This window comes from Schistocerca serialis, chromosome 2, assembly GCF_023864345.2.
Source record: "Schistocerca serialis cubense isolate TAMUIC-IGC-003099 chromosome 2, iqSchSeri2.2, whole genome shotgun sequence".
Lineage (NCBI taxonomy): Eukaryota > Metazoa > Arthropoda > Insecta > Orthoptera > Acrididae > Schistocerca > Schistocerca serialis.
In genome coordinates this window covers 1104879252-1104893057 of record NC_064639.1, presented here as the reverse complement: position 1 = coordinate 1104893057, position 13806 = coordinate 1104879252, and positions in this window count along the sequence as shown.

The following is a 13806-nucleotide window of genomic DNA, read 5'->3' as shown; positions in this document are numbered from 1 at the left end:
ATTTTAACATCCATCTGTTTAATCGTTATTCACTGCGAGATGACTTAATATTTTAATACTGTTTCTTGATACAAGTTATTTCAATTATCTCACGTGATTCGTCTCATCACCTTAACAGCTGGCGTGACGTCAGCTGCCTCTACCTTGTGCCACGCTCCTTCTCTCTTGCGACAGAGTACCTTTATATACATCCTCGATACGTTACAGTCAGTTAAATGTTCCTCTTTACTCACAAGGGAACCTCCCCATCGCATCCCCCTCAGATTTAGTTATAAGTTGGCACAGTAGATAGGCCTTGAAAAACTGAACACAGATCAATCGAGAAAACAGGAAGAAGTTGTGTGGAACTATGAAAAAAATTAGCAAAATACACAAACTGAGTAGTCCACGCGCAAGATAGGCAATATCAAGGATGGGGTGAGCTCAGGAGCGACGTGGTCCCGTGGTTAGCGTGAGCAGCTGCGGAGTGAGAGGTCCTTGGTTCAAGTCTTCCCTCAAGTGAAAAGTTTACTTTCTTTATTTTCGCAAAGTTATGATCTGTCCGTTCGTTCATTGACGTCTCTGTTCACTCTAATAAGTTTAGTGTCTGTGTTTTGCGACCGCACCGCAAAACCCAAAACCGTGCGATTAGTAGATGAAAGGACGTGCCTCTCCATTGGGTACCGAAAACATTTGATCGCAAGGTCATAGGTCAACCTATTCCTCCACAGGAAAACACGTCTGATATATTCTATACGACACTGGTGACGGCATGTGCGTCACATGACAGGAATATGTTGTTTAGGTGTAGCGTCCCCATACTACGGCGCAGTTACCTCGCAGCGGACGGACGGACTGATAATAACTGTCTGAAAATAAAAAATTAAAATTTTCGCTCGAGGGAAGACTTGAACCAAGGACTTCCCGCTCCGCAGTTGGTCATGCTAACCACGGGATCACGACACTCTTCAGCTCACATTATCCTTCATGTTGTTTATCTTGCGCATGGACTACTCAGTTCGTATATTTTGCTTATTTTTTTCATAGTTCCACACAACTTCTTCCTGTTTTCTCGATTGATCTGTGTTCAGTTATTCAAGGCCTATCCACTGTGCTAATTTATAACTAAATCTGAGGTGGGTGCGATGGGGAGGTTCCCTTGTCAGAGCACTTTGCCTTGATTACTATGTGTTTCTATGCCACACTCTATGAACTATTGCAGCATGCAGCATACTTTTACAGTTGCAGGTGATATTTTAAGTGTTTCACATGACCAATATTGTTATTGATATAAATTTCAAATCGACTATGAATCGAAACAAATACAATTTGTCTTAACATTATGCCGAGATATTTAGTTTCACTACCGCAATAGAAACAAACTTTTTCAACAGAAACAACTGTTTCTTTTTGTGTTTTTATCATCATAATTTTGACCACATCTTCCATTCCTTTTGAGACTGTACACCTTAGATATGCAACCTCCATTGCGTTGGCGTGAAATATCCTCTTTACTACCTCTCATATAATATCGGTGTCCACCTATACCGATTTACTTTCGGATTTTACCAGAACTAAGTCACGAAAACCATACTCGATGGACCGTTTTCTCTGGTCATATTTACTTACCCTGTTTTAGCTTATTTATCCAGTGTTTCCAGAGTGACTGCAATTTTATTTAATTCTATCTGTATCTTCCTACAATGATAACTGAATTAGTTCATTTACTGTAGTATTTGAGCCGGCCGAGTTGGCCGAGCGGTTCTAAGCGCTACAGTCTGGAACCACGTGGCCGCTACGGTCGCAGGATCGAATGATGCCTCGGGCATGGATGTGTGTGATGTCCTTAGGTTAGTTAGGTTTAAGTAGTTCTAAGTTCTAGCGGACTGATGACCTCAGAAGTTGTCCCATAGTGCTCAGAGCCATTTGAACCACTTTTTGTATTATTTGAACGTAACCCCTATTAATAGCTGGTATAGTGACATTGCGCTTACTGAACGTGTTAACTTATTAAAGAGCGTTCCTAATTCTTTCGCATACTTTCTTCATTGTAAGACACATTTTTAATGTTGTTCTACGTCTCCTCTTTCGGAAGTGTACTCCAAATATTTTTCTTTTCAGGATACTGGGCTCCTCTGAGAACTTCGCTCGAAATGCTATTAGTATAGGCTACTCTCTAGTCGTAGTTTACTATTTGATACCAAATTGCTTATATTATTAACCCTTTCTCTTTTGTTATAATTATAGCGTTGCTATGTTCCATATTTTGTTTTTTGCTGCACTGCTACCTGTAGAGGATTCCCATTAAAACTCCCCCTGTAGACTTTAGTAGCATCTAGCTCATGCTACCTTTCCGAAACAAAAAAATTCGTAAGGTTTAGCAACTTTTCTGCTGTATTCGATTTTAAAGTTTTACCGTTTTGGTTCAAATGGGTCTGAGCACTATGGGACTTAACATCTGAGGTCATCAGTCCACTAGAACTTAGAACTACTTAAACCCAACTAACCTGAGGACATCACAGACATCCATGCCCGAGGCAGGATTCGACCCTGCGACCGAAGCAGTCGCGCGCTTGCAGACTGATGCGCCTAGAATCGTTCGGCCACACCGGCCAGCTTACCGTTCTACATCAACATCTACGTGATTACTGTGATATTCACAATAAAGTGCCTAGCAGAGGGTTAAATGAACCACCTTCATGCTGTCTCCCTACCGCTCCACTCTCGAACGGCACGCGGGCAAAACGAGCACTTAAATTTTTCCATGCGAGCCCTGCTTTCTCTTACTTTATCATGATGATCATTTCTCCTTATGTAGGTGGGTGTCAACAGAATGTTTTCGTAATCGGAGGAGAAAACTGGTTATTGAAATTTTATGAGACGATCCCGTCGCAACGAAAAACGCCTTTGTTTTGATGACTGCCACTCCAATTCACGTATCATGTCTGTGACACCATCTCCCCTATTTTGTGATCATACCAAACGAGCTGCCCTTCTTTGTACTTTTTCGATGTCATCCGTCAGTCCCAACTGATGCGGATACCACACCGCACAGCAGAATAGAGTGGACAAGCGTAGTCTAAGCATGTTTTAAAAGTATGTTTTAGAAGAATATGAATACCAGTTTCTGCAGTAAGTACACCTAATACGTGCTGCATTATGCTGTTATGCCTGGGTTTGTTCATTTCAACTCTGGAACCAGGTTTTCCGCTTAAATCTCATGTACCATGGTAGCCTTACCGCTTCGTAAACCAACTGTGAACACAAAATTATGAACTGGATGAAACACGTAACAAAGACCAAAACTTTTATTTATTCGTTTTCGACTAGAGGAGTTGAAACAACCACAAATATAATTTTACGCGTACATCTGTCCATTTATTGTGGAGGAAGATATTTCGTTACTCTAAAGCCCGACGTGTCAGTGTGGCAAATGTACGGAAAATATCGCATTACAGTGTGCGGCGGTCACACGTGGGTGGAGCTCGGTGTCGGCGGCTGCTCTGGTGACGATATGGGCGCTGAGCCCTGCCGTCAATATGCAGCCGCCTGTGTTACAAGCCGGAGATCAGCGGTGCGTCGGCGCTCGCGTATCCACATCACTAAATTATTACGCCGACCTGTTTTATTAATTAGCCACACATCCGAAGGAAAATAAAAACTTTCACGGCACCCACGTCCATCATACGTATTCTGTTTTTGGGCTGACCGGATAGTTAATGTAAGCTGAAACATAATATGTGTACCACACTGCTAAAACCATGCCTATTTTGCACATAGACAACTTCGGAGCAACAGTAATAGTTATTTTTTTCTTGTATCTGGACTTGTTCCAGTAATATGCTGCAAGATTTTAGCACAAAGATAAAGCATTTCACATCTAGTGTTCGACGTTACAGTTCATCCACACACTCCTGTACCTGAGTGGTGAAACAGTGGCATATACAATGCCTTGTGTTTTATCCTGGGCCGGCCGGAGTGGCCGTGCGGTTCTAGGCGCTACAGCCTGGAGCCGAGCGACCACTAAGGTCGCAGGTTCGAATCCTGCATCGGGCATGGATGTGTTTGATGTCCTTAGGTTAGTTAGGTTTAATTAGTTCTAAGTTCTAGGCGACTGATGACCTCAGATGTTAAGTCCCATAGCAGCCGGTTGCGGTAGCCGAGAGGTTCTAGGCACGTCAGTTCGGAGCCACGCGGCTGCTACGGTCGCAGGTTCGAATCCTGCCTCGGGCATGGATGTGTGTGATGTCCTTAGGTTAGTTAGGTTTAAGTAGTTCTAAGTTCTAGGGGACTGATTACCACAGAAGTCAAGTCCCATAGTGCTCAGAGCCATTTGAGTCCCATAGTGCTCAGAGCCATTTGAACCATTTTTGAAGTGCTCAGCTAAGTCCTTTTCTTATGCTGTACTCAGGTTGAGATCGTTAATTAATGACGTGGGTCGTTACTTTTGTATGTAGTAAGGAATAGTTTTCAAAAATGGGTTTGGGTTAGGGTTCACTTGGGCTAGCAGTCTAATTCAATTCCAAACCGAACATTCCAATTACAACGCAAGTTTCTCTTTACCACTAAGGCAGCCGCTGCTATCAATGAGGTATCTCACAGCTTATTTTAATACAGAGAGTCAGTGTGCCAATAGGCGTTTATTCTTGTATGAATCGAGTTAGACTTACGGCATTGTTACAGTTTCTCAAGACGATTACGGGAAAAGTGAAGACCCTCTTGTTTTTCCCCCGTCTTCAAACCATAATTACATAAAGTGGTTGGATAAAAATATAGAAACACTGCAAGAAATGCACAATTCAATATAACTGCAAATGCTAGTCAAGTTTTAGTATTTGACGACAAACGGCACCTGTGAAACGTTCTCAATACGTGGAAAGTGGCAGTCGCTGTCAGAAGAGTGTTCCGTATGGATCTGTGTGCATTACGTCGGATCTCATTGAATCAGAACGTGGACAAATCGTTCGTGTTCATATGTGTTTGTTTCAAGGGTCACCGCATCGAATAATTAGTCCACATAGAAGGAAAGCGGAGAAGCATCATCCAGTAACACACAACATGGATGAAATTGTGCGTTGAGTGATTACTGAAACAAATGCTGCCGAAAAATAAGGAGACAACATCTGCAAAAATCACTCCACTGAACTGCATGCCGCACTCGCGAATCCCTTCGGCACCAAAATAGCAGACGGGGAGCTCCATAAGCAGGAAATTGGAGGGCGAGCTCGAATTCTAAAACCACTCATCAGAAACGAAAATGATCATAACAGGAAAATGTGGTGCCAAAGCCATAAAATCATGACTACGGAGCAGCCGGAGTGGACATGCGGTTCTAGGCGCTACAGTCTGGAGCCCAGCGACCGCTACGGTCGCAGGTTCGAATCCTGCGTCGGGCATGGATGTGTGTGATGTCCTTAGGTTAGTTAGATTTAATTACTTCTAAGTTCCAGGCGACTGCTGACCTCAGCAATTAAGTCGCATAGTGCCCAGAGCCATTTTTTATCCTGATGATGATTGTTGCAGGAAATATGAAGTGTGCTAACGTACGTGTCTGTATACTGTACTTCACTGATGTCGAGGTCCACAATTTAATACTCTTCGACGGACTGGAAAGATAATATTATGCCTACTTGCGATGTCTCATAAACACTGATTATATATGTAATACGGAAACGTTGTATGGCTTATTTGGCAGATTTTTAGATGCGCTATAGTACAGATGCCCATGATAGGCTTAGTTAATTACCTGATTAACATTAACGTTAACTAAATGCTCAAATGGGCATGACGACAACTGAAGGCACCATGCGCACGCGACTTTCTTTATTTGAAATGATTACGACCAAGTCTCGCAATTTCGGCAACCGACGCTGGATAAAATATCAGATTCGCAATATTTGGGTCAAACTAACTATAGCTGTGTTAGATTTGTCTCTTAGTTATGTACACCAGGGCTATTTTTAACAAAACATCCCTCAGGCCTCCATACCTCGAGGAATACTTTACATTGATCATCTCTCAGATTCACGAAAAAAACAAAAAAAAAAACGAGAAAGCATAGTCGTTTCTGACGATGTACAAAAATTTACGCAGTTATAAAAACACACATAACAATGCGAAAAAGACCGCAGATGCATAGCTAAATAATCATTTATCCTGAATTTGAATCTGCTTGAGAGTCTGTCTTGAGGCTTCCCTAAAGTCGATAAAATTTTAGAAAAGGAAACCACAATGCAGTAACAGTACAATAATTTGCTCCTGTACGTGGACTTGATCTGTTAGAATGTCCATGCCCACCTTAAACGTTGCGGGGAAATCGTCAAAGGATGGGTTTTCTTCCGGGACTTCCGTTCTAAGTTCAAATTTGTTTCACTACCAGTTGAACGTCTAGTGGTGCCTGTACCTCCCGTAAGCTGATGATGGTTCAACTAACCAGTACAACATTTCCTTCTGATTTAGGTCCCAGAGACACTTTCCTTCAGTAATTACGTTTGGGTTAACGAAGATCCTTAAGGTCTGGCCTGTACTGTTTGACAAAATAAGCGTAGACCTGAGTATATCTGTATGTATACCGCTAGTAATTCTATAGGTAACTTCTTTTATCAGTTAATAATATCTGATCTGAATTGAGCTACAAAAAGAAAGGCACACAGCCTCGTGGCGCCAATTATTCGAAAGCTTTTGTCTACAAAAGCAAACTTTGGCTCTTTAGATGAAAGTCGATACTTCAAGTAAGTCAGTAGTACTTTGTTCCAGAATGTGGAGATTTTTAGCTACGTATCTGCTACGGTTTTCACATTGTAACTGTCCGTAATTATCCAGTTATTTTATACTCCGGCAGAGGTATCTTTCTAGATTGTTTAATGGACCAGAGAAATGATCGTGTCTTGTCTCATCTATTGCCTTACGTTATATGGTCAGAAAATGAAGTTCCTACATTTCTGTGTGTATACGGCTATTTTTTTTATCAATTTATGATGTTTGAGTTGAATCCAGCTACTAAAGGAGGGACACATAAGTGAAATTAACCTACAGTCTAGCTCTTTCTCCTTTTCGCAACAGTGTGTCCGTTGAACGTTTAATGACAAACGACTTTCATTTGGTCTTTCTGAATGGTGCTATTCGAAGGATGCTGCAAATGCTAGACTGAAATTCATATATTAATTTCTATTCTTAAGCATATCTGCCTATAACGAGCAGAAACTAGCGATAAAAGCAAACAGCTAAAATTTTGTCTTCGTAACTGAAAAAAAGTATACACGGTAAGTGAAAATGCAGGAAAAAATCAATCCCAGCCTTCGTGAATACTATCATAGTACCTTGGTTGCTGACATGAGTATAAAATTTCATGGCATGTTTATTACCGTAGAGATATTTGCCTTTTGTTAATTTAATCATTTGGGACTGTGGAATACATCTGGCGTGTCTCACATTCTTTAAATACGTACTGTAATACCGTGAAGCGATATCAGACGGATCGAATGAATGGGTGACTCAGAACTGTTGCGAGAATTGCAGGGAAGGCCGTCTCGTGAGAAAATAGATTATTTGACCCTACGCAAACTAAAGGAATATATCAGTGTTTGAAGCCCTTATGCTGTAATTCTGAAGAGCACAAAGCATTTCAGAGACATGTTATGAGAGTCATAAGATTTAATCGCACTGTAACTTGCAATAAGGGACAAGGATTCTTCAGGAACATAAGCTAGAGTCATCAGAGGAAAGCCTGTTCAATAAAGATAGAAGACTTGTAAGATGTTTATAATTTCGCACCTTACAAGCACCCATCAACATACTTTACCGTGACCTACAAACACAATTAGGTATCATGTCATAGGTTGTACATCGTATATATGAATATGTAAAGGAGGCTGACATTGTCACGTATGGTTTGTAAATAGTTGTTAACGCTTATTGCATGAAAGGTGACGGAGTGTATTTATTATCAGAACGGCATAATGAGTGATTGCCTATACCAGTAGAGGTTGGAACGACAGTGGAAATGAAACGGCAGGCGGAACTCAAGCTCTGGATGGAAGGCCCACACAGGTGTAGTGGTTCAGCTCCACACAGGAAGTGCCAAGACGGCAGTCTGGCCACCTGAGTGCGAAGACACAATACAGGGGCGACCGGCCGCTATCGGCCGCTATTGTAGTAGGGCCGGAAGGATAACCGGATAATACTTCCGAACTCTGCAATCCTTGGACGCAGGTGAGAGGGACGAAGAAGCGGCACCTCGGAAACCACGCAGGATAGATTATTTACAAGGATTTTCACTCAGAAGCGTACCATTTTGTGAGTATAGGTATTTCCTCGCAAACTTTCCGCGCTGGACAACAAAAGACTAAAATATGTGTGGTCGGCGTTCGGAAGAATCTGTAGAGAGAGAGAGAATATTCTGTGGTTTTGGGAAGATGATTCGTTTTCGGAATTACGATGGTGGGGAGCTGAGCTTTGCGGGGAAGCCAGCAATGGAGAGACGAGGCCTTCAGTTGTGAGCGCCCTTGTGTGACGGTCAGCTTTGTTGGTATAGAGGGACTTGCTGTCTTTGCTCTCAGTAGAGTTTACAGTAAGAACAGTTAGGAACTGTACTGTTGCGAACCTATACGATTCTGGACTTCGCCTCCGGTTTGGAAGTTGTCGTTGAGTACGCAGCGTTCAGTAATTGAGAGCACTTCCTTTGCCTACACTTACGTTGAGACGTTATCTGAACTCCGTCCTTGTGGTTGGGAGTTCGCGTTTCCCGTCTGTAGAACACAGAGAGGAGAAGGCAGTACTAGAGTATATTAGAGGACCGCCTTCTGCCGTCCTGGTGTTTGAAAGAGTTTATTTGTGGCTGGAGTTCTTCCATCGACGCAGACGAGTACGAGAACCGTCACTTCGACGCACCGGACGCGGTACTTACGGTGATATCGCAAACTGCATCGGCTTATTAGGGCTATAAAAGCTAAACAGCTGTGATCACGTTAGTTTATTTCCACTGAGGTTCCACACCACCGTAGGTCACCTGTGAAAGTAGTGTCTTCTATTGTTTGGTATGTAGATGATGTCAGTCATTTCGCGTTATTGATATTAGACCGCACCGTCATAATAAGGGGCACAGTTGGGCAATTGATTAGTAATTTCACTTAGGAAATGTAAACTTTGTAATCTAAATGTTTTTTTTTAAAGCTACAACAAATATATAAGCAGGAACAACGTTTATCATTTAGTGGGATTTGTTGCCTTCATTATTAATTTATGTTTAGATTGTAATTTATAGAATTAAAAGATCCTAAGATATGCTTCAGGGGGTAGTCAGACGGCCAAATCATCATTTTAGCGTTTATTATTTTGCGCACATTCATTTTACACCTTCCTGGAGTGGCATCACGGAGCGTATCGACATGTCCTTGGAGACAGAAACGGACTTCATCTGTTCACAAATGTTCCATGTGTTCCATAGTCATTTATTGTCCACTTCCATGGGAGTACGAAATTCCAGACCGAACGTTCATCTAGCTGGCAAGTCAGTAGGAAGGCTGGATGATTTTATATGGGTGGCAATGCAGGATGTTTCGTAGCATTTTATGCATCGTGCTTGCAGGTACATCCAACGTTCGAGCAATTCCACGTGCTCGCTGCATATTTTCTTTGTAACTTTCTTCATTTACTGTTTGGCTACATCTGACAATATTGATGAAACAGATTTTCGTAGAGACGCCTTTAAAATTTAACTGTTTAAGGTATAAGTTGATTTTAAAAGTATTTTTAAGAAATACAGAGACGGCTCCACTTATTAGGAACTGATATCCAACAAATTACATGTCTTAAGTTGTGTGGTTGTGTGTGTGTGTGTGTGTGTGTGTGTGTGTGTGTGTGTGTGTGGTTAGAGCTTACGCGCGATCAACACCGAAGTCTTCTGAGCCCTTAAGCATATATGAAATGGATGTACGTAATTACGCAATTTGGGTGCACAGATCCTGAGAAATCAGTACCCAGAACAACCACCTCTGGCCGTAATAACGGCCATGATACACCTGGGCATTGAGTCAAACACAGCTTGGATGGCGTGTACAGGTACAGCTGCCCATGCAGCTTCAAAACGATACCACAGTTCATCAAGAGTAGTGACTGGCGTATTGTGACGAGCCAGTTGCTCGGCCACCATAGACCAGACGTTTTCAATTGGTGGGAGATCTGGAGAATCTGCTGGCCAGGGCAGCAGTCGAACATTTTCTGTCTCCAGAAAGGCCCGTACAGGACCTGCAAAATGCGGTCGTGCATTATCCTGCTGAAATGTAGAGTTTCGAAGGGTTCAAATGAAGTGTGGAGCCACGGGTCGTAACACATCTGAAATGTAACGTGCACTGTTCAAAGTACCGTCAATGCGAACAAGACGTGACCGAGACGTGTAACCAATGGCACCCCATACCATCACGCCGGGTGATACGCCAGTATGGCGATGACGAATACACGCTTCCAATGTGCGTTCACCTCGATTTCGCCAAACACGGATGCGACCATCATGATGCTGTAAACAGAACCTGGATTCATCCGAAAAAATGACGTTTTGCCATTCGTGCACCCAGGTTCTTGGTTGAGTACACCATCGCAGGCACTTCTGTCTGTGATGCAGCATCAGGCGTAACCCCAGCCATGGTCTCCGAGCTGGTAGTCCATGATGCTGCAAACGTCGTCGAACTGTTCGTGCGGATAGTTGTTGTCTCAGGGATCGAGACGTGGTTACACGATCCGTTTCAGCCATGCCGATAAGATGCCTGTCATCTCGACTGCTGGTGATACGAGGCCGTTGGGATCCAGCACGGCGCTCCGTATTACCCTCCTGAACCCACCGATTCCATATCCTGCTAACAGTCATTAGATCTCGACAAACGCGAGCAGCAATGTCGCGATACGATAAACCGCAATCGCGATAAGCTACAATCCGACGTTTATCAAAGTCGGAAACGTGATGGTACGCATTTGTCCTCCTTACACGAGGCATCACAACAACGTTTCACCAGGCAACGCCGGTCAACTGCTGTTTGTGTATGAGAAATCGGTTGCAATCTTTCCTGATGTCATCACGTTGTATGTGTCGCCACCAGCGCCAACGTTGTGTGCATGCTCTGAAAAGCAAATAATTTGCATATCACAGCATCTTCTTCCTGTCTGTTAAATTTCGAGTCTGTAGCACGTCATCTTCGTGGTGTAGGAGTTTTAATGGTCAGTAGTGTACGTATGTATGTTGCATACCTGCCCCTAAACTACTTTACCAGTTTCAACCCATCTTGGTTACATGTCAGTTTACTGTCTGGAAAGAACCGCGAGGGGACCGGAATCACCCATATACCAAATGGGTGGGGGTGAAAAGATCGCGACGCGAGATACCCATAACTTAGTTACTCAGTACTTGAGGATGAAAGCGCTTACAGTATTGCAACAAACCTTAGGGTACTTTTTCTCGCTGACGACCCCCACAAAATGATGGAAGGAAAAAGAGGGAAGTTTGTCGCTCACTACACTTTCGCAATTGATGCAGTGAAACTGCCGCATGAGGCATGATGTTACTTCTGTACTACTAATGACATTCGTGACAAATTTACAGGCAATATTTACATATACAACCTAATATACTAGAAAAAGTACACCAATGTACGATACTTACAAGGGAGGTCACGACTTTTTGATCACAATAAACTTCGAACTTTGTACACCTTTAGTGGGCCCTTAAAGCAACATAATGTGCAAGTAGTAATGTGAACTACCCTGACAGTTCCGAGAAAATCGCAAGAGAAGTTTTATGCGTCTATTATGTACCGGATGTTTCTGTGCACGGAACTTTGTGTTACAGCTCGTTATGGTCAAGTGTTTAGCGTTTGATCTATGTGGCGAAGGTTAGACTCCCGCTCAATCTTAATTTTTAATCTATGTTTTTTCAACTCTAGTCGTGTTATTTAATATGTATGGCATTTGAGCGGTAATGTAATTAAAAAACCACGTATATTTGTATTAAGTTTTAGTGAATTTCATGTTATTTAAGTACTTACTAATTTAAGTTAAATTTAAATATTAGAACAAACATATTTACAACTATCGACAAGTAAATGAAGAAAACATAGAGTTTTCATGAAAATGTATGCCAGTCGTGATTTGCGAAATCCCTTACACATGCAATATGCTTAAGGTATCGGGAATTACTTTGCACCTGGCCTCTTCGAGCTGCAGACACAGGCACAGGCCCTATTTGGCAGCTACCCTGCATACCCGTGAGATATTGCTGAAGTTGCAAGAATTAATAGTGTAGGTGCAAACTTCTTTAATATCACAAAGTTAACACTTTTACTACAGAAACTAAGGTCTGACCGGGAGTCGAACATGTTCGCTTTACGAAGGTCAAACACTAACTATTTGACCACCATTAGCGCTAAAGTCCGGGACCTACGCACAGTTAGAAGCCACGTAATAGACACGTAAAACTTCTCTTCCGATTTCTTCAGCATTGCCACAATAGCGCACCTTACTACTATCACATCACGTTTGTATAGTGGCCTACTAACGTTGTACAAAATCTGAAGTAAATCCATGATCCCAACGTCATGGCTTTCCCCTGTCAGTTCGGGAGATATGACGTCAGAAACACCGAATGTCTTGAAAAGTATCACATCATATTAGACATTCAAATTTATTACTTCGTTTCTACTAACTCCCTCTTCAACACTTTTGCAAACAGTATTCAAATTTGCCGCTAAACGTACCTACAAAATTATACCATTCTACGTTCCATGGTTCTGGAAATGTGACGTAAAATACTGAGATGAGTGATAAACTGCCACATCAAGCATGAAAAGTATTACTTCTTTGTTACTAACTCTATTCACAACGTATTTCGCACACCACAGGATTTACTTCCAAAATTATATCATTGTACAGCACATTCTTCAGGAAATACGACTTCATAAACATTACGTGGCGTGGAAACGAAACAGCAGGACGAAACTCGCTTCACATCCAGGTAAAATACGTGTATAAATACCCGCGAAATATGTTAAATATGTGTGAAATATACATTTGGGTATTCGGGTAAAGCCACGGGTAAAAAGCCCATCTTAAACCTCTGGAATGACTTAAAATTTAGCACACATATTGGTTAGAATACGGAAATAAATACTGTAGGGGTAAGAGCCACTAGCCTTCTACTGAGGTCAAGGTGAGAAGAGAGGACGAGAAGATAGACAGCTTGGATGAAGGAGTTCATGGGCACAGACAGTAGGAGTATGTGAGCAGAGGCAGGGGAGGGGTAAATGGTCAGAGAGACAGGAGAGAAAGAACTGGAGAGAAAACGGAAATAGGAAGAGATGAATAGGGAGAGGGGAGACACAGAAAGCGTAAAGGGAGGAAATGAACATGGGGGAGGAAGAGGTGGGCAGAGAGAGGGAGAAGTGATGAGGCAGAGGAGTTGGAATTAGAGGTGTTAGGAGGAGATGGACAGAGAGAGAGGCAGAAGGAGTTGGGCAGAGAGAGAGGGATAGAAAGTGATGATCAGAGAGAAGAAGGAGAAAGATATTTACTAATAGGTTCCGAGCAGCGTCGGATTTCTCAATGTTATAGAGTTGCTGTCAGTGCGGGTAATAAAATATTTAAGAAGTAATATGTGAAGTGAAGGTGGAGGGGGGAGAAAGGAAAGGAAAGACGTTAACGCTATCAGCTGCATCGTCACTTTATACGGAAGCTGTGGCGTGTCGTGAAAATGTGTGACAGTCCAGGACACGAACGCGCAATCTCCTGCTTACCAGGCAATTGCGCCATCCAGGCACAGCGTATACACTACTGGCCGTTAAAATT